This window comes from Apium graveolens, chromosome 5 (assembly GCF_009905375.1).
Source record: "Apium graveolens cultivar Ventura chromosome 5, ASM990537v1, whole genome shotgun sequence".
NCBI lineage: Eukaryota > Viridiplantae > Streptophyta > Magnoliopsida > Apiales > Apiaceae > Apium > Apium graveolens.
This window is the reverse complement of record NC_133651.1, coordinates 257,981,472-258,003,711: the sequence shown is the minus strand read 5'-3', so window position 1 is coordinate 258,003,711 and position 22,240 is coordinate 257,981,472.

The following is a 22,240-nucleotide window of genomic DNA, read 5'->3' as shown; positions in this document are numbered from 1 at the left end:
TCTAAGGAGGTAACATAATCACCATTCATGATTCATGGAGTACACTCCTGATTCTGACATACATACATGACATGAAGCAGATAAAATTGCAGAAGAGTTTCGCTCAAAGCAACGATAGCAGGTTAATACCATTCTTAATCATATGCCTTCAATAGAAGACTTAACTCAAAGGTTTGTCTAGTCCTTTTTGAAACATGGTCCTGGATTATCTCAAGATAGGACCTTCTAAGATAGATAGCCCGTTCATGGCGATTACACGAATTAAACCTTTACCAACTACTATTACGGTTGGGTATTTGCACAGTCATCAGAAGGAATGTCAATTTCTCAAACCATAAAACAACCTTCATAGCTTTAACCATCATCACTGTATTCCTCTCGCATGAGCGCCTATAATTATCCTCTTACCTTTAAAGTGTCGGCCACCTCTTTGGCCTTTCCTGATAGTAAAATTTCCTTCCAGTCAATGTCATTTTAACCACCTCCAAATAAATTTTCTACCTTATTTCAATCACAGCTTATGTGAAGATGTTTTCCTTAAAATCTGATAAGTAAAAAAAAAATATCACCATTTTTCCATAAGTTATTGCCTCAGTCTTTAGAGGTTAATCACTGTCACGACTGACTCTCAATCATACTTAGAACATCTTTTATCTTAAGTCCTAATTGCCCTGAACAATTTCGACCATTACTGGTTCGATCCATACTTTCTCGTGGTTTAACACGTGCCCCAATTGGCAACATTATAATTACGTCATATTTCCTTTATCAACATTTCTATTCTTGAGAATTTTGAATATTACCTTTCTCCTTGTAAAACCTCTAAGGTTATCCTTCAATCGCTCCTCCTGTATTCCCTAGATACAGGGCATATCAAGATACCATTTATTAATACCAGAATCATTGTCTATATACTTCTGAAAAATTTCTCCACTGATTCTTAAAGGTTGTTATTACCTTAATCATTTCCAATTCATACTGTCAAAACTCACACTATCCCTATTAAGGGTGACATGCCAACCTTTATGCAGTCCCCTAGGATTCATTTTAAGTTACCAATGTTCTATCCTTAATTCCACCTTTAAAAGGTACCTGCATCCTTCCACGGATAAATCAAGTCATATATCCTTGATAGATTATCTTATTCATCATTCCCACCTCGATAGTCTATACCTAACTTCATAATAGCATCCTTATTCAAATTGAGGTCAATCCATATGGCCTCCAAAAGATAACAATGGTCATCCGCTTTTCTTTCCTGATTTGGTAATGATAACATGGATGTTCTGGAAGATATTGGTCATGTTCAACGTGAACTTCTTCTTAATAATTCCTTAGTTACTTTTGTTGTTTATCTCAACAGTCACCTCAATGTTGGGATATCTTTCATACCTGGCGTCTCCCTTTCTGGGTATCAAGCCACCGGTCTTACACTTCACATTCTTGAAGGTCACTTCCTTCATCCAATTTTCTTAATTTCTTACTTCCTTGTCTCCTTAGTCTATCCGCGTCTCATTATTTACCCTTCGAATTATCTCAAGGTTTCATTGAATTCTCCCAACTTACAGGGGATAATTATATATGTATCTCTTATGCCTTCAACCATCTATTTTAACTCATGGTGAATCACCCTCATCCTGACGATTACATACTTTTCTATGTCTATTGCTACGAGTCTTTAGGGTTTCCTCATACCCAACTCCCTTATCATACCTCAAACTCTATTGCCTTTATATTCCTTTCCACTTCAGTTTCTTTTTATTTTCCTTTCTCTTATCATTATTTCATGAACTAACACAACATAAGTATTGATTCCAAACATCCCGTCATTCTGGATTCGTGTCCTCAGAACGAATCTTGATAACTTTTACAACTTAGATTCATAATTCATCATACTCATCCACTTTTGTTCTAGCTCCAAAGCTTTTACACTATCTCCTTATCTTTGGGAATTACTTTCCCGAAAACAATTGACTGAACTTAAATCAGTTTATTCTAACCTCTGGCTCCGTGCCTTTCTTGGTCTTTCACCAGTGGGTGGTCTCTCTCTTAGGAGGGTAAGTGATAAAAACAGTCTTTTGTGGTTCGTCAATCATTTAGAATCTCAAATGATTCCTATATTTCCTTTAGCCAGGCTCTTGCCTCGACTGGGTCAGCTTGTTTCTTAGAACTCTAAGAGCTTAGCGACTTAAAGGACATGAAAGAATTTCCTACCGCATTGTTTCCTCAAGGTGCTGGTTGGGGATAATAGTCTAAGTTCTTTTTAGACAGGTCCATGAATTGCCGTATAGGAGTACCGTCTCGGGTCTCCTTTCCTTACTCGACTTTCTGTTTCCTTAGTATGAAATGTTTCATCCTACTCCCCATAATTGGGGTCATCTTTTAATTTAAAATCCTCATTTTCCACTCCATTATGTCGTGGGTTCCTTCTATCTTGATGGAGACCTCCCTGACTATCACGTTCAGGGTTTGCTCTAAATCTTATTCCTTGAACTATGACTTTCATCTAAGATCTCATCTTTAAGCTCTTGAACATTTGGAACCCAAATTCTATAGGGATACCTCATTATTCCCTTATCATCTTTCTCGGTATTAATCTCATATCTATTTGTTGGCTCTCTGCCTTCATTCATCACTTTTTCTGGCACAATATGTTCTTTTCCGATAATTCGGTCTGTATTGCAATCTCAAACAGCTTTTCGGTACCGGCTCCGGTTACCTTCACTTCTATTTCCATTTTCTCAAAATCTCTTATAAACTCTCTCAAAGACATTATCATCTTGAGTCTCTCCTTTTTACTAAGGGCATCAGCCACCACATTGGCTTTCCCCGAATGATAAAGAATCTCCCAATCAATATTCTTGATTAGCTCTAACCGCCTCCTCTGGCGTATGTTGAGCTCTTTCTACGCAAAAATGTACTAGAGCTCCTATGGTTTGTGTAAATCTCGCACTTCTATCCATACAAGTAGTGCCTCCAATATTTAGGGCAAACCTATTGCCACGAGCCCAAGCTCATGGGTGGGGATATCGAATTTTAAATTCCCTTAATTGTCTTGTCGCAGACGCGATTATCTTGATGTGCTATATAAAAAGCACCCTAATTCCTTATGCGAAGCGTCACTTACAAATCACAAAATCTCCTTTTTCCATCCGGCAACGCCAACATAGGGGCCGTCACCAACCTTTGCTTCAGTTCTTAAAAGCTGTTCTCACATTTCTCTGTCTATTCGAACTTCTCAGTCTTATGAGTAAGCCGCGTTAAAGGGGCTACTATCTTTACAAACTTGAACGAACCTCCGGTAGTGACCGACCAATCCTACCTCTGGTAGTCGACCTAACCATGGTCATCAATTCATCAGTGGTCCTTTATTCATTCTTGTCAGGATCCTCCATGGGATCCTCCTCAGCAACTATCCCTTCCAGGACAACATCCTCAACCGCTACATCCTCAATATCAACATCATCCGGTCCTGCATTAGGACACTCTATCGGATCCACAATCCAATCTCCAATTAGTAATAAACATCATCGCGATGTTGCTCCTCAACCTCAGGGTTCGGAGTCCCGCTACCATCTACGATAACGAACTACACTTCTATCACAATATTTATAAGGGTTCCCATAAGGGTTTTAACTGTCAGTACTACGTTAGGTAGCCCGACTATGAACTTGGCAAGAGTTTTTATTATCTTGGTTAACTTATTATCTTAACGTCACATCATCTCTGAGGTTTATAACGCTTGGCTCTGATACCACTTCTGTAACACCCCCAGATCCGGGGTCGGGGATCCGGGTCGTCACGGTCTTTCTTTCCACAATATCACTTCACTTAATTAATAATAATAACCTTATGCTGTGACCCCACACTAACACACACCACAACCCGTTATAATCTCAGAGATGAAATTTAAATAAGTACAAGTCTTTGAATCCACAATTTAAAAGTTATTACAACCCAAAATGATTACTTGATAAATTTACAATTAATTGCCATTATCTGCCACAAGTTATAATTATACATAATTGATTCTCAAAAGTAGAATGCCTGATCTACCAATAGATCTACCTCTGCAGCTATAGCAGCCACAACATCATCGGGAAGACGCGGGACGCTTCCCACGCGCTTGCGCTGGGTCTGCTGGAGTCTGGCCATCTTTTCTAACTGTTGTTGTGTGATGAAGAAATAAAGCAAGAGTGAGCCTTACAGCTCGCAAGATAATATATAGTGATAACAATAATATAAGTATCTAAATGGATACTTACTAGAATATTTTATCATGAGTAAGATAATTACTTACTAGATATAAGTAAAAACAAGGGATGAAGTTACCAAATACTTCACTATACTTATATCATTTATAAAGCTACTTGAACTACCACTGTTCAAAGTATAATGAGCTTTCAACAGTTCATCACATAGATGAGACTACAAGACAAGATTTGAATAGATTAAATCTTTGAAATATTATTAAAGGAAATGAAGTTATGATATACTTCATTAAGTTCTGATATATATATATATATATCCACATATACATCTTCTTTATACATTTCCTGAAAACCTCTGTCATGTAAAGTATGAACAGAATTGCAATATCCAATAAATTTGGAAAGGAAAAGAATTTGGCATAAACCAGATATCTTGCTGATCAGGCAAAGATACCCATAAGTAACCTTTTCTACTAGTAGATGGACGAATTCCCCACTGGTCATCACCCTGGTCGTAATAGGACCTTATGTTGGACTGCCACTCAGCCACTTATGCATTTGATGGACTCCCACTGAGCCACTTACACTATCATGGACGCCCACTGAGCCCATGTTGCTTATGCCGACTCAATAGATGGACTTACTTCCCGAACGTTGGGTAAGTAATCAATTCATTTACCAAAACTGCAATCGTGTTGCGAATATAAAATACACCACAGAGCCGGATCCCTCAGGTTTTGAGCGAGTATTTAAATCCCCTTAAAAAGGAAGATCTTAAATATAAAGATGAGTTTTGGGATCCGCTCTAACTTTTAAAAATCATTTTGAAGACTCGAAAACACTTTATAGAGTGTTTGGAGTAAAGCTGATTTAATGAAGTAAATCAGTCCCCAGAATATTTAGAAAATGTCTGAATATTATTATTTAAATAATATTCTCATAAAGAATAATCTTTATAAAAAATAATCGAAGTAGAAGTATTAAAACTTATACTTGAAACGAGTATTAAATAACCAAAGATATACTTATATGAAAGTACTATCTTTATTTGAATAATCGAAAATAAGTTTGATTATTTACACCTTATTCTTTAATAAAATAAAGAACAAATCTCAGCAAATAATCGGAGTCATAGATCCTCAAATGAATATTCAAATAATATTCAATAAATAATATGAAAGAGTCATAAGCCCTCGAATGAATATTCAAATAATATTCATTTAATAAAATAAAAGGAGTCATAAGTCCTCGAATGAATATTCAAAATAATATTCATTAAATAATATAAAAGAGCCATAAGCCCTCGAATGAATATTCAAATAATATTTCGATAATAAAATAAAAGGAGTCATAAGTCCTCGAATGAATATTCAAAATAATATTCATTTAATATAAAGGAGTCATACGCCTTCGAATAATATTCGAAATAATATTCAATAATAAAATAAAGTTAAAGTTATCGAATAAACCTTATTCGATTAATAGTTTTGAAAACTATGACCATATATATATAAGTATATATATATATATATCCATATATACAAAATCTACTCGGGATCCTCGACTCCCGGTTTTAGAAAATATTTTCACCTTTGGGTCCCTGTACTAAGGGTATATGCAAATTACCGCTATCCTCTAGCATAGGTATTATCAACTGAAACAACAGATATATATGGAAAGAATACGAAACAGGCATGCATATATATATACCATAGCAGCATGCTTCAATATATTGCAACATTTGCTAGTTAACCAACATGTATCTATCGCAAGATAATGCAAATACATATATTCATCACAACAACAGTTATAACGGGTAGAAAACTTGCCTGAGCGACTGGGGGTTACGAATGGCTCGGGACGAGTCTGGTAACCTATAAAAAACAAGTAAGTTGAAATTAAACCAAAGTCACTTGTAAATCTATACTTTAACTAACTTAGACTCTAACGCTTATTTTGCGCTTACTGAAACAACAAGTAAGTTGGAATTAAACCAAAGTCACTTGTAAATCTATACTTTAACTAACTTAGACTCTAACGCTTATTTTGCGCTTACTGATTTTCTTAAGTCACTCGAGTACCCTCGGCTCCTCCATTTTTAATAATTTAACCTTTATGAGTTTTAAGGCGATTCCTTCGCGAGTGTCTTACTAACTGCCTAGCACACTTACCATAAATGTTTCATACATTAATTAACCCTTTTTGGTCTTTAACCTATGTTTCAAAGTAAGGCGAGGGGAAAAGTTTCGTTCGCGAAACGCCGTTACTTGAAACGGTCGTTTCTCCTAAACCGTGCATCGGAATCGAACGAGCTACATATCAAAACGAAGCTCGTAACATGAGCTATCTAAACATGGCAATGGTCATAATCTAGCAGGGGGTTCTCGGGTCCTAATGTTATGCACAAAAACAGTCTAAAGAAAATCGGACGTTACGACGGCTATGTTTACGCGATTTCCCAATTTAAAACCATTCAAAACCAACCACAATTCAACCTCAAATCAAACACACAACCAACATCCATCCAAACCACATCATAACAGCCCCAACAAATCCACATTAACCATTTATACTTATTCCCCACATGAACTAAAAGTTTTACTTAGGTTCTTTAACTAATTATCAAGATTTACAACTCCAACAATACCACAAAACCAACTAATCTCTACAACTCAACCAAACTTCAAACAATCAAGCATCATGCTTCACATATACTATATCAATCATATTCAATCCTAATTACTCAAAACTAAAGCTAGGGTTTGTAGTTTATACCTTCCTTGGAGAGTGGAGAATCAAGAGAATGGCTTGGAATCACCCTTAAAGTCCTTATCCAAGCTTAATCTAAACAAAACTTCAAGAACACAAATTTTAGTTCTTGAAAAACACTATTCACCATCTTCTTTCATGATTTATAGAAAAAGATTGGCTTGGAATTAGAAGCTTAAACTTATAGGAAGTATGTAACTATCCATGGGGAAGCTTAGATAATTACCTTGCTAAATAGTAAGTGGTGGAGCTTGGATCTTCATTTTTTAAGAAAAGGGCCGAGAGCATGAAGAAGAAGAAGAGAGATTTTTATGTTTTGCCTTGTTTTGATTTTGGTTGGTTGATTTTTGTTGTTTGTTTTAGTAAATTACCTAGTTGCCCTTGATTTTGTGTGGTTAAAAAGTCACCACATTTCCTTTCTTCCCATGTCATGCTTGTGTCATCCTCATGATGTCATCCTTCCCTCCTTGTCCTCCTCTCATTGGTTGGGTGACATCACTCACTCTAATCCCTTTGATTAACTTCCTAATTGTTTGCCTAATGACCGCTGATTTGTTATACGGTTCGCTTAACTTTCGTTCTCGTTTATCGTTTGAAGGATCATACCCGAGATCTTATTACTTAGGTTCCCTTAACCTTTCTCAATACATTATATTCCTTTTTATGATCCTCTATTCTAATCCTTTAATTTAAATCCTTTTTATCCTGTTACCTTATACTCAATTCTCTTCGTATCTAGTGGGTTTCCGGGAAAAATCAAAGTGTTCGGATTTGGATTCTGACGATCTTTACATACACTTATATCCCATATAAAGTACTAATAAAATCTCAGAATATCCATATCAGAACCCCTACATAGTGTGGCATGAAAAGTTTTCTCATTCAGCAAAAACACTATTCATAAGGGTTTCAAAATTTCCCAAAAATTGGGGTTATTACATAAAAACAAAAAGAAAATAATAGAAACAGTTTTATGAAATAGGGGAAGGGGTTTTGAAGATCGGAGGGTGGCTGGGGGTAGGGGACGACCGGAGTTTAGGATGAACTCGGCCGAAAACTGGGAACAAACCCAGAATCCGGCGAGCTCGCCGGAATCCGACGTCTCCCAAAATCGCCCCAAACAACACCCGTTGTCCCCGTTTTTGCACTCAATCGCTTCTAAACTTCATTTCATCCTGAATAACAACACAACCACCTCCTGACATTACCAGAACCTAATTTCCGGTGAAAGAAAACGAACCTAGTTCGTGGGTTCCAGCCAAACGACGTTTTGGTTTGTTTCTCAACCAAAAATCATGTTCTAATTATCAAAATAAAGTCTGGGATTAGTACAATCATTACCAAGAATCATCAACAACAATCCTTTACCCAAAGTTCTACAAAATTGAATTAAAAAAATATAAAAATCAAGAACTCGGTTTTACACCTCCTAGACTAAAACAAATCAAATAAATGCATAAATCGATTCTCCTAATCATGTTAAAGCTATCTATATCATCATATTCAATCAACAATCATCCTAAATCAAAAACGACTTTAAGAACATGAACACAAAAATCGATTTTGTGAAATACTTCACCTCAATTTCTGAAATTAGTATCAATAGAAAGGTCTTGTCACGAGGATCGTTTTGATTACTAGCACTCTTGATTTGGTTTCCTGAATCAATCAAATTCAGTGATCAAAGCTTGGTTCAAGAATTTTACCCCCAAAATGGTGTTCTTGGTTTTCATTTTTAATGAAAATAAAAATGAAATAAAAAGAAATTAGGCTATTTATATTAAACATAAAATTATATCCCCAAAATTAGTTAAGGGTGTTTTTATTCCCATAATTAAAATAATTAAGCCCCAAAATAATAATTATGGGGAATAATTTTAAAAGTAATAAAATATAAAATTTATATCAAAATTCCTCAAAAATTGTGAATAATTCAAAAATACAAAATGGGTATTTGAAATATGAATGATTTTATAAAAATAAAGACATGAGTTTTGTGGGCTTTGACGTCCCGGTGGGGTCCCGGTCCGTTTATTTTTGAAAAACAGAAACGATTCCTAAATTAACAAAAAACCCCGAAAACACATAAAATACGTTCAAATGCACATGAAACGAAATAAAACGAGTACCTTGATAAAGAAGCAAATAAATACGAGTCCCGATTGCGGATGGATTCATGTAAATGCAGTTTAAACATATATCAATTACTCGAAAAAATTTATGGTCCACATGGGAATACAAATAGCAGTTATATCACATAATACCATAGCAATAATCAGCTTGAACTCATAAAACATACTATATTTATTTATTTAACACAAAATATTCACATAATTTTCCCAGATATTACATCCTTCCCCCTAACAGGATTCTGTCCTCAGAATTAGCCTAGGAAAACAAGTGAGCATACTTGGATCGCATTTCGCTTTCCAACTCCCAGGTCGATTCTTCAACCTTGGGATTCCTCCACAAAACTCGCACTAAAGACATAAAGTTATTCCTAAGACTCTTTCCTTCTTATCTAAAATCTGCACCGGTCGCTCTACAAAAGACAAATCTGGTTGAATCTCAATTGGCTCATATTCTATCACATGATTGGAATCAGACAAATAACGCTTCAACATTAACACATGGAACACGTTGTGGATATGCTGCATGTGTGGTGGTAAATCTAGCTCGTAAGCGACCTTTCCCACACGCCTCAAAATCTTAAAAGGGCCAACATAACGCGGACTCAGCTTTCCTTTCTTCCTAAATCTTGATAAACCTTTCCAAGGTGAAATCTTTAATAGCACTGCTTCACCAAATTTAAATTCCATATCCTTTCTGGAAGGATCAGCATACTTGCGTTGACAATCTTGAGTTGCCACTCTTCGTTTTCGAATGAGTTCTACTTTCTCTTTTGTCTGCTGGATCAATTCTGGACCCAAAATCTTTTGTTCACCAACTTCATCCCAACAGATTGGAGATCTGCATCTTCTCCCGTACAAAGCTTCGTAAGGCGGCATTTCAATACTGGCATGATAACTATTATTGTAGGAGAATTCAACCAATGATAAATGTTCGTCCCAACTTCCTTCAAAATCTAGAGCACATACCCTTAGCATGTCTTCTATAGTCTGAATTGTCCTTTTACTTTGACCGTGTGTCTACGGATGATACGCGGTAGTCATATTCAACCTCGTTCCGAGATAATCTTAAAAACTTCTCCAAAATCTTGAATTAAATCGAGGGTCTCTATATGAAACTATGGATACTGGAACTCCATGTCGAACCACAATTTCCTTCAGGTATAACTGAACCAATTTATCTAATAAGAATCTCTCGTTGATAGGAAGAAAATGTGCTTACTTCGTTAATTTGTCAATAATAACCCAAATAGCATCATGATTTGCTTTGGTCCTCGGTAATCCAAATACAAAATCCATTGCAATATGTTTCTACTTCCATTCTGGAATGTCCAATGGTTGTAACAGTCCACTGGGTCTTTGATGTTTCGCTTTAACTCACTGGCAAGTATAACACTTACTCACCCATTCCACAATTTCCTTTTTCATGCTTGGCCACCAAAAGTTTTCTCTTAAGTCTCGGTATATCTTCATACTTCCCGAATTGAATATCTGGAGTTGTGAGCGTCTCGAAGAATTTCATCTTTCAGCTCGGGTACGTTGGGTATCCATATTCTGAAAGAAAATCTTAAGTTTCCTTTATCATCCTTTTGACTCCCTTTCTCTTCTCCTTTTAACTCTTCTTGTTCATGGCTTATTACTTCTTCCTGACATCTCCTTATTTTCTCAAATAGTTCTGGTTGAAAAGATATAGCACACAACATATCTGTAGACATGCTTGAATTACTGACCTCTATTTCGATCTTCTCAAATTCCTTGATCAATTCCTCAGATGAAGTGATCATATTTAACCTTTCCTTTCTGCTCAGAGCGTCTGCCACCACATTTGCTTTTCCTGGATGATAGTTGATGGTACAGTCGTAGTCCTTGATCAATTCTAGCCATCTTCTCCGCCCCATGTTCAATTCCTTTTGGGTGAAAATATATTTTAAATTTTTATGGTCCGTGTAGATCTCGCACTTTTCCCCATACAGATAATGCCTCCATATCTTTAATACAAACACTATAGCTGCTAATTCCAGATCATGAGTTGGATACTTCTTTTTATGTGGTTTCAGTTGTCTTGAAGCGTAGGCTATCACTTTGTCATGCTGCATCAAAATACATCCTAATCCTTTATACGATGTGTCACTGTAGATCACAAAGTTTCCTTGATCATCTGGTAAGACTAGCACTGGAGAAGATACTAATTTGCTCTTTAATTCCAGGAAACTCTCCTCCCATTTCTCATCCCATTCAAACTTCTGGTTCTTTCTGGTGAGCTTTGTCAATGGCGTGGCTATCTTCACAAAATCTTGCACAAACCTTCTATAGTAACCTGTCAATCCCATGAAACTTCTTATTTCTGTTGGTTTTTTCGGTCTCTCCCAGTTGATTATAGCTTCAATTTTTGACGGATCCACTTCCACTCCTTTGTTGCTAATTACGAGCCCAAGAAATCGTACTTCTTTTAACCAAAATTCACACTTGGAAAACTTTGCGTACAATTTCTTCTGTCGCACTGTCTCCAGAACTATCCTCAAATGCTCTGCATGCTCTTCTTCCGTCTTGGAATAGATTAAAATGTCATATATGAACACAATCACGAATTTATCCAAATACTTCTTGAATACTTGATTCATCAGATCCATAAAAGTTGCTGGTGCGTTGGTTAATCCAAATGCCATTACCAAAAACTCATAATATCCGTATTTGGTTCTGAATGCGGTCTTCAGAATATCTTCTGGCTTAATCTTCAGTTGATGGTATCCGAATCTTAAATCAATCTCTGAAAACCATACAGCACCTTTCAGTTGGTCGAAAAAATCATCAATCCTTGGCAACAAATACTTGTTCTTGATGGTCAACTTATTCAATTCTCGGTAATCAATACACAGCCGCATACTTCCGTCTTTCTTCTTGGCAAACAACACCGGTGCACCCCATGGAGATACACTCAGTCTTATAACTCCTTTTTCCAAAAGATCTTGCAATTGAGTTGCTAACTCTTTCATCTCCACTGGTGTCATTCGATACGGAGCTTTAGAAACTGGTTCTGTTCTGGGTGCTAAATCAATCGCAAATTCAAATTCTGTCGGGAGGTAATCTTGGAAGATCGTCTGGAAAGACATCTGGAATTGCTTCAAGCACGGGAACTTCTTTACTGGTATCTATCACATGGGCCAAATACGCCTCACAGTTCTGACGCAATAACTTCTTTTCCTGAGCTATCGTTAAGAACTTCTTTTCCTATTTACTTCCTCGAAATATCACCTTCTTCTTACTATCCAATGTATGAAGTCTCACTTTCCTATTCTTACAATCAATCTGAGCGTTATTCTCTGAAAACCAATCCATTCCTAAGATAACATCAAATTCTCCCAACTTAAAAGGTATTAATTTGGCATAAAAATGTTGTCCGTTATCTCAATGTCACACCTCTGGCACACTCGGTCAACAGGAACTTGGTTCTTATAAGCTAATTCTATCATTAACGATGGTTCTAACAATTCAACTTCGCAATACAGTTTATCGACAAAATTTTGAGAAATAAATGACCTTGTAGCTCCAGAATCAATTAAAACTTTAGCATCTACGAAGTTGACTGGAAGCGTACCTGCAACCACGTCTGAACTCTGAATAGCATCCTTCATAGTCATGTTGAATGTCCTGGCCTTTGGCTGGTTCTTTGCTGGTGGTCCTTCAATTCTTGCCACATTAGCTGATGGATCAGTTATCTGGCAGTCCCTGGCAATATGCCCCATCTTTCCACATTTAAAACACACTGTCCCTGATTTCTGGGCTGTAATCTGATTCTGACACTCGTTCGCATAGTGTCTCTTCTGATTGCACTTATAACACAATACATTAGCCTTACAAATCCCAAAGTGCCTTCTGCCACAAAACTTACAATCTGCCACTTGTGGACGGTTGGACCTCTGCTGATCTGAATTTTGAAAACGGCTGCCTTGTCCTCCATTTCCTGATTGTGGTCTTCTGAATCCCACATTATTGTTACCTTGAAACTCTGGCCTTCTGTTGAAACAACCTTGGAAATTACCCTGCTGCTGACCTCCTCCCGAGGTTTCTATTTTCCTTTTATTTCCATCCTTTTCTCTCTGAGACATGTCACTTCTACTTTCGATCACCATTGCTTTCTTAACAACTGCCACATATAAAGTCAACTTAAATATGGCCACTCTGTTCTGAATCCAAAACTTTAATCCCTGTTCAAACCTTCTTGCTTTCTTTTCATCTATATTAACCTGATCTGGCACAAACCTCTCCAATTCAGTAAACTTAGCCTCATACTCAGCGACAGTAAGATCACCTTGTGTCAGGTTCAAGAATTTGATCTCCATTTGATTCTTTATATACCTCGGGAAATACTTCTCCAAAAACAGCTCTGTAAACTTTTCCCAAGTCACAAACTCACCTCCTTCCAATACTCGCGTGGATTCCCACAAATAGTTTGCCTCACCCTTCAGGGTTCTTAACCGACCCGTTTTTATCTTGGTTGACCCGCTTTTGATCTCCAAAATCCCTAAACCCCAATTTCTATTCCGTTTCTGATTTTCTTTTTAAAATTTATTCAAAAATTCTTTTTCTTATATTCAAAAATCATTTATTTTAATTTTAAAAATCATTTAATTATTATTTTAAATTTTAAAAATTATTTACTTAATTATTTTAAATTCCAAAATTTATTTTCTTTTATTATTTTTAAAACTCCAATTTGATTTAATTATTTGTAATTTATTTTAGTTAATTATTTGTGGATTTAATTAATTGATTAATTCATTTAATCAATTAACTTTATTTAAAATAGTTAAATAAAATATAAATTATTTATAATCAATTCAAATAATTCCTAAAAAATATTTTTTAAGCTTTTAAAAATTATATTTTGGTATTTAAAAATAAATTAATATTACTATTAATTGATTTAATCCTACTTATTCTTATTTTATTCGTAATAAATAAACCGTTCGTCCGATTAATACGAAACGAACGCGTATGGATTCAGAAAAATAATACGCTTCCAATAAAAATACTTTTGAGACCTAATTTCTTTTGTATTTAAAGGTCATTGGATTTTCAAGGCATTCCGAGTCGGTATCTAATCAATAAACACTGTTATGGATCTGATTTCAATTCTAAACGTACTAAAACCTATCTTTTGACGATCTGACTTACGTGCTACATAAAATATATGATTACGTGTTATGTAGATAATATGATTACGTGCTACGTGATATGCATGCTATTTGTTTATAGTTTTAAAATGTCATGATTAGTTATAAACGATCGGGTAGACGTCAAGACGTATAGTTACGTCGATTGAGTTTGGTTCTGTTCATTAAGATAATCCTTTTATTTATAGAATCGAGTAGCAAGGAGTGCAGTCAAGTGTTAGACGGAGTTGATAGCCAGCAGTTATAAGCCAGGGTTATAGTGAGAAGTTATCAAGCATACCAGGAAAGTTTTCTACGCTATTCTAATTTCAGAATAGTTTTTGATTCTACATATCAGATTGTTAATTATATCATGAAAATATACTCGAACCTCCTTGTGTTATATTGCAAGTACTGTTTCCCTATTCTAAGTTCAGAATAGTTAAACGTTTTTATATTTCGCTACAAATTACTCTATACAGTAAAACTTTGAGTTGAGATTAGCGAATAACTAATTGTTCTAGTTATTTCGCCATCGGTTGTTGAGATAACTCTGGATCATGAGAAATGGGGAGTTATGTTGTTAAGGATGTCGTTTGATTTGACTTCTTTGATTAAAAATTGTTTTTATGGATCTGATGGTTGCGTAAGAGGTCGTGGCGGCGGTCCAGTGTGAGCTATGTAATATACAAGATATAATACCTTGCTAGGCCGATATGTGCCTTGGGTACCCTTTGTTTAGTTGGATATGCTTCGGCATACCGGTGTTGCTCAGTGGCGGATCACCGGCGGCAACACACCGTCATTCAAGGATTCTAATCCAAAATAAAAAGATATATAAAAGTGTTGTTTATTATCAAAACTCATATCAGTACTTGATACTGCTCAGGTATTGTTGTTTGGTTTTGTTCTTCAAATATAATATTGTTGTTGTTTTAAATAATAAGCTATATACTGCTTGCTGAGCATTTCTTTCGCTCATACTTGTTTATTATTCTGAATCTTTCAGCCTGGCCAGGGTAGGCTTGAGTTCCAAGTTTGAACATGAGATGTGTGCTTGTAAATAGTGTGGTATGTATTCCAGGTAGTCTGTTTTGGGACGCTTGACTAGTTTAGAGGTTTGTAATAAAATTTGAATAGTTTGTAAAACTAAATAGACTTATGGCTTGTAATAACATTTGATTTGTATTAGTGTCTGTTTCATACTATAACCTGTGATCGATCCAATTGCAAGTAAGGGGTCATATCTATTATATTATTCCACTGTGCCGATTTTAGTTTTGTTTATCGGTTAGTGACCCCAAATCTAGACCCCGGATTTGGAGAGCGTTACAAGAACCCTAATCGAGTTATCTTGTAGGTGGGGCCCCCGTCCCCCAAGTGTTGTCCACAAAATCCCCTCATGGGATTCCTTAAGCGCCTTCTCTACTTCAAGAGGTCGCAGGCACTTCAAGTATGAAATAACAAAAGACCTTTTATACAGAAGGCCTTCAATCAATGAATATCTCAATGCTCTTACCGACAACTTGCGTGCCTCATGGGAATCGTCGGGGAGCCATCCAGTCTCAATGTGAGTTTTGATTGGATCTATTCAACAACTGGTCACACCAATCGGTGCTATCAAATTTATGACATGTATAGTAGGGGTCTTTAGGACCTGGAAGTAGATACTTCTCGGGTAGTTCTCGATTTTAGATGAGGCGAACTTAGATAGGATATCATCTGTAGTGTTCTCCTCTCTCGAGACATGTTCTGCGTACAATTGATCAAACCGAGTCAGTATTCCCTTCATGATTCTCAGGTACTTGTTCATTGTATCATCCTTGACCTCAAACTCACCATTGGCTTGAGCAATCACAAGTCTTGAATCTCCACAAACTTTAAGGTTTTTGGCCTTTGCGGCTCTCGCCAAGCCTAAGCCGGCTATCAAAGATTCATATTCTGCTTCGTTATTCATAGTTGGGAAGTCCAACTTTAAAGTATACTCAATAATAAACCCTTTGGGGCTTTGCAAGACTAGGCCTACACCACTAGACTTTTTTTGGAAGCTCCGTCAAAATGGAGAACCAAATACTCTTTCAGAGCCAAATATTCATTTTCTCTTTCTCCTCTCTTGGGGTTATTATCTCTTGCCCTAGACTTCTTTGTCGCTAATGGTGCATTCAACCATGAAGTTTGCTAAGGCCTGAGCCTTGATGGCTATTTGAGACTTGTACTTGATGTCAAATTCGCCTAACTCAATTACCAATTTTATGAGTCGGCCACTTGCCTTCGGATTGTGAGGAATGTTCCTGAAAGGTTGGTTCGTCTGGACTTCGATCTTGTGGGTCTGGAAGTATGGTCTTAACTTCCTCGAGGTTATGATGAGGGCAAGCACGAACTTCTCAGTGGTAGAGTAGTTTAACTCCTCTCCATGGAGTACCTTGCTCATATAGTAAACATGCTTCTGGAGTTTCTATTCTTCCTTTATCATAATTGCAGTCACGACTTGTTTAGATACTGTGAGGTATCAATAAAGGATGTTCTCCGAACTAGGTTCGGCCAATAATGTGGCCTCAGTCCTGTACTTCTTCAGCTTCTTGAAGCCTCTTGGCACTCAACTATCCACTCAAAATTCTTCACCTTGTTAAGGGTTTTAGAAAAGGGCAAACATTTGTCTCCAGACTTGGAGATGAACCTTCCTAGAGCTGCGATTCTTTCGATCAACTTTAGACTTCCTTGATTGAGTGTGGTGGCTCCATGTCTAGGATTGCTTTGATCTTGTTGGGTTTGGCCTCGATTCCTCTCTTCGAGACCATGTGACCCTAACATTTCCATACCCAACACCAAAAGCACACTTGGCGAGTTTTAACATCATCTTGTGGTGCCTCAACACTTCAAATGCCTCTCTGACGTGATTAATATGATCAGTCTTGGCTAGGATTTTGACTAACATGTCCGCAACATAGACCTCCATGGTCTTTCCAATTAGATGGGCAAATATCTTATTTACCAATCTCTGGTAAGTAGCTCCTGCATTCTTAAGTCCAAAAGTCATAACAAGATAACAAAAGACACCAAAGTCAGTTATGAAAGATACCTTAGGGGTGTCATATTTGTACATTTTGATTTGATTGTAACTGCTGAAGCCATCCATGAAACTCAACATCTCGTGTCGAGCGATGACATCGATCAGGGTATCAATTCTTGGTAGGGGTAGCAGTCTTTAGGACATGCATCATTCAAGTCAGTGAAGTCAATGCACATTCTCCACTACCCATTGTCCATCTTGACCATACGGGGTTAGCCAACCGCTCAGGAAATTGCACATCCTCTATGAATCCAACTTCCAGGAGCTTCTTGACCTCTTGTTTAATGGTTTCCAGCCTGTCAGGGGCATAAGTTCTCTTCTTCTACTTCACAGCCTTCCGAGTTGGATCGATATTCAACTTATGAGTTCCGAGGTTGGTGGCAATCCCAGAAATATCAGCCGCCCTCCAGGAAAATACCTCATTGTTCTCTTGTAAGAAAGTTATCAATTGGCCCTTCAAGGGCTTGTCCAAAGATGCTCCAATGTTAGAGTTGGCAATTCGTTCATTTCATGTACTTTCGTGTCGTGTCATGAATGTCTAACCCAAACCCCAACCGTTAATGATTCGTTTTGTTTCGTGTTCGTGTACCTTCATTTCGTGTATGTTTCGTATCATGTTTCGTGTAATTTAAAATTAATAATAAAAATAAAGATAAATAAAATATATATTTAAATATTAAGTTTTTACTAGTCGAGTCTGATTTCAATAAGTCATAAAGACTCAAGTGCATTCAATTCTTAGGAAATTTAAATTTATTTTGTATCTATATTCTGTAAATATTATATATAAAATATTATTATAAGATATATGTATTCATATAATTTTGATAAATTTATTTTAATATTTATTTATTTCATGTACTTTCGTTTCGTGTTGTGTACCCAAGTATAAACCCAAAACCGACACTAAATTCATCTGTGTACTTTCGTGTTCGTGTATCTTCCTGTTCGTGTACCAAAATATCAAACCAAACCCGTTATTTTCGTGTCGTGTTATCGTGTCATGTACGAAATTATCGGCTCTATCCAACATATGTGACCTTCTCCGGGTTTAAGGAGTCTAAGGGAATTGGGACTAGTACTCCGTTGGCTTCCCTCGAAGTTCTTCATTCTCACGTACATTCATATCTTCTATGAGGAGAACCCGCTCCCCAGTTCCATCAGGCCTAAGTGCTGCAATATAGCAACTTCGGGCCATTTTCTGATCTCATCTTGCCTCACCGACACCGTTCCAAGTCGGAAACTTCAGCACCATGTGGTAGGTTGAGGGCACGACCTTGAAAGAATGGATCCATGTTCTTCCCATGATAGAGTTGTAAGTAGAAGCTGCCTAAACAACATGAAAATTTTAGCATAAAAAAATAAATAGAATTTACTATAAAAGCCGGCTAACGGGGGTACTTCTGCATATGAGAACATAGTAATGGAGAAGGTAATAGACGAAATAGGATTCGTTTTGGCTAGAGCGCCCAAATCCGCTATATATTTGACACGGGTTTGCCGTAATGCTGAAACTATGGTGAATGCATCTATCATCATTGATGCATGAACAAAGATACCAATTAGTAATGATTGAATTCCTTCTATGGTTCCGCACGAGAAACCAGTACGAATATAACCTACATGTCCAATTGAACCATGAGCTAGAAGTTTTTTTACTTTCATTTGGGCCATGGCGGTCAGTGCTCCTAAGATCATAGAAGCAATGCTGCTGAAAAAGAAGATTTGTTGCAAAGTAGCTCCACAAAAACCGTAAATAGAAACACATGAAATATTAGCAAAAATAGATATTTTAGGCGCAATAGAAAGGAATGTTGTAACCGGGGTGGGTGAACCCTCATAGATATCAGGTGCCCGCATATATAGAGTCAAAAGAGATATGAAATCCGGGGGGGGTGGGTGGTTTTCTTCGGGGCTCGAGAGATGGAATAGATAGGGCCCAAAAGTTTTTAATTCGCCGCTGGGGAATTCACACGAAAGGAAACGGCGAATTCTCAACAAAAAAGTGCTCTCTGAACCGAACGTGAAAGTCATTTTCCATCAGACAGTTGTTCCCGTAACTCTACTCTCGACTTGGATTATATATCCAAAAAGGTCCGCTCTCGGCCATTCCACGCGCTGCCCTAGTAGAGGCGCGGTTATCTGAAGTGGATTCTCTCTTTTGTAGTAGATGCCGAACCTGCTGCCCCATTGACTAAGATGGGGGCGGGCGCAGCAGCTACATGGACCTCTTCCTTTCTGTTGTTGCTAGCGCTTTCCCGGGCCGAGCCGAAATTCTTTATTCTATTAGAAAGGGCAGGTAAAGCCCGAAGGCTGCTATCCCAATAGGCTAGCGGGAGGAATGAGGAGAGAGCCCGACAATCATACCGCCACGGTCGAGATCTGGGATCTTCAGGACCTCCATTGTGAATCGGTTCAGGTAGTCTCCGAGGGACTCATTTGCTCCTTGGACTAAACCCATGAGTGAAGCCGAACTCTTCTCGTGTACTCTGCCGTTGATGAACTGCTTGATGAAAGCTTGGCTCAAATTTTTGAAAGATCCAATCGAATTAGGGGAGGTAAGCGACTATACCATCTTTGAGTCATACCCGACAGGGTTTAAGGAAAGGCCTGACACTTAATAGCATTATTCACGGGCTGTAGTAACAAGGCGTTAAAGAATATTCTAACATGATTAGCCGCGTCACCAGTTCCATCATACGCCTTGATGGTGGGCATCTTAAACTTCCTCGAGATGTGGGCATTCATTATCTCTTCAGCGAATGGTGGATTCAGATCAACAGAATCTCCTAGGGGCATCAATTCACTTGGATCAGCCCTTGGGGTCGCAACCCTTTGCCTCGGTGTTGGACCATCCAGGTCTATGATAGGGGAAAATCCCTTTGCATTGCCACTGGTGGGGGTCTTGGTGCCTGGTGCATCTTTAGATCATGCTTCAGCCTTTGGATCTTAGCTTCATGAGCTATGATCCTCTCTTACATATCTTGGATAATTGTCCATTGAGTGTTCCTGGGCTGTTGATAACCACTAGGCATTGGCTCCTTACCAGCGCGTCTCCTTCTTAGAGCGACTTCATCGTCCGATGAGTCGTAGTCCCTAGCAGAGTAGGGTCCAGAGACAATCTATTCTCAGGAATGCGAGCCAAGTCACAGATGTATACGGGCGTCCGTCCTTGTCCTTCACTTCGATTAGAGTGTCCACTTCCTCCAACCTCGGGGTATAGAGGCATCCCATAAGGGGGTTGGTAGTCCCTTGAATCACGATCATTGAGTACTCATACCCAACGGGCTGAGGGTTTATTGTTGACTGTAGCTGCTGAAATAGGGGATTCGTCCCTTGAGGAACAGGGGGATTCGTCCCTTTGGGCGGATCTTGGATTAGGGGATTTGTTCCTTGAGGTTGACCTTAAATGCCCCTATAGGGGTTCCTCCTTGGGTGGTGGCATAGGTTGAGTGCGAGAGTATCTATACTACTGATGAGATCGTTCGTGATGGGATAAGATCATCAGTTCCATTATTGTTTCTGCTCCGTGTAAATACCATGGTTGTTGTTGTCTTCTTATAGACGGCGCAAAATGTTGTGGAATAAAACTAGGGTTCGTTAGTATTTAATGCTAGGGTTTGTGAGTTTCGAGTTTTAATGGTTGTTCTCGCGGTGGGTACTGACTGTCCTCGCAAGTTGCCTATGTATCTCTGTATTTTAGAGAATTAAGCCACAAACGTAGTTCTAGGTTGAGGGGTAGAGCCCTTTATATAGAGATGAGTCTAGGGTTAGACTTGTATTGGGAGACTTGGTGGACAAGTCTCCAACTTAGATAGTAATTATGACTTCTGTAAGGTAAGGGATTCTAGATCCTTCCCTGTAGGAGTTAGTGTCCATATTGGACATCATGTCTATGTTCTTCTAGGCGTATTGGGTGTAGTCCGTGAACAACTCATGTTCGTAGACCTTGACGACCTCTGCTAGTGGGTCTTGACTGTTTGGTCCGTCTTTAGTCTGCTACAAGCCTAGACCAGCCTGGTTTGTATTGGGTTTTTGGACAAGAATTTCAAGTATAATTAATGCGATATTTAATATATTTTTAAGATGTATTTTCTATACATATTAGTTATCAATAATAGCAGCAATTTGCCAATACGGGGTAACTGTGGAAGAGCATAACGAAATTGCTACCTTACAATCTAATTCCACAATAGCATAATTAAACTTCTTACGAAGAGTATTACGAAGAGTAAGCTCAGATGCTTTCCATATAACTATTTTTCTAATTGTAAATAAGAAGTTGGAGATGTAGAATTAGCTAAGCCATCAGCAATTTGACCTTGAAAGTCCCTGACAACAACTTCATAGGTAATTTGACCTTTAGAATAATCTCCATCACAATTAATTTTCACCTTATAAACATCAGGGGAGCCCAATTCCCCTAATGAATTTGGTTGATATGAAGTTTTTCAACATGAGGTTGCAATAAGTTATGAACCTCTTTTTGATAATTAAAAAAGCAGCAAGTAATAATAAAGGTTAGACAAACCTGAATGTCATTAAATATATAAGCGTTCCCGCTTTTCCAAATTCCCCATGCAATATAAGTAAAGGTTGAAAGAAATTCAACAACTTGATCTTTATACGAAAGAGAGCTTATAAGATTATCAAGTCATTGACATATGATTTGATTATGCGGAATTATTTGACGAATTGAAAAAGGAGAAGCGAATCAAACCGTCTTGATCCAATCACAACCAAAAATCATATACTCAATGGATTTCGGGGCAAATAAATAAATGGGACACATATAAAAGCTTCCACAATTCTGTTTGAAAAGGTTAAGTGAGCTAGGTACTGTGTTTGAGCAATTTTTTTCACAAAAAATTTCAAGCTCAGGAGGATATTTGGATATTTATCTTCTGA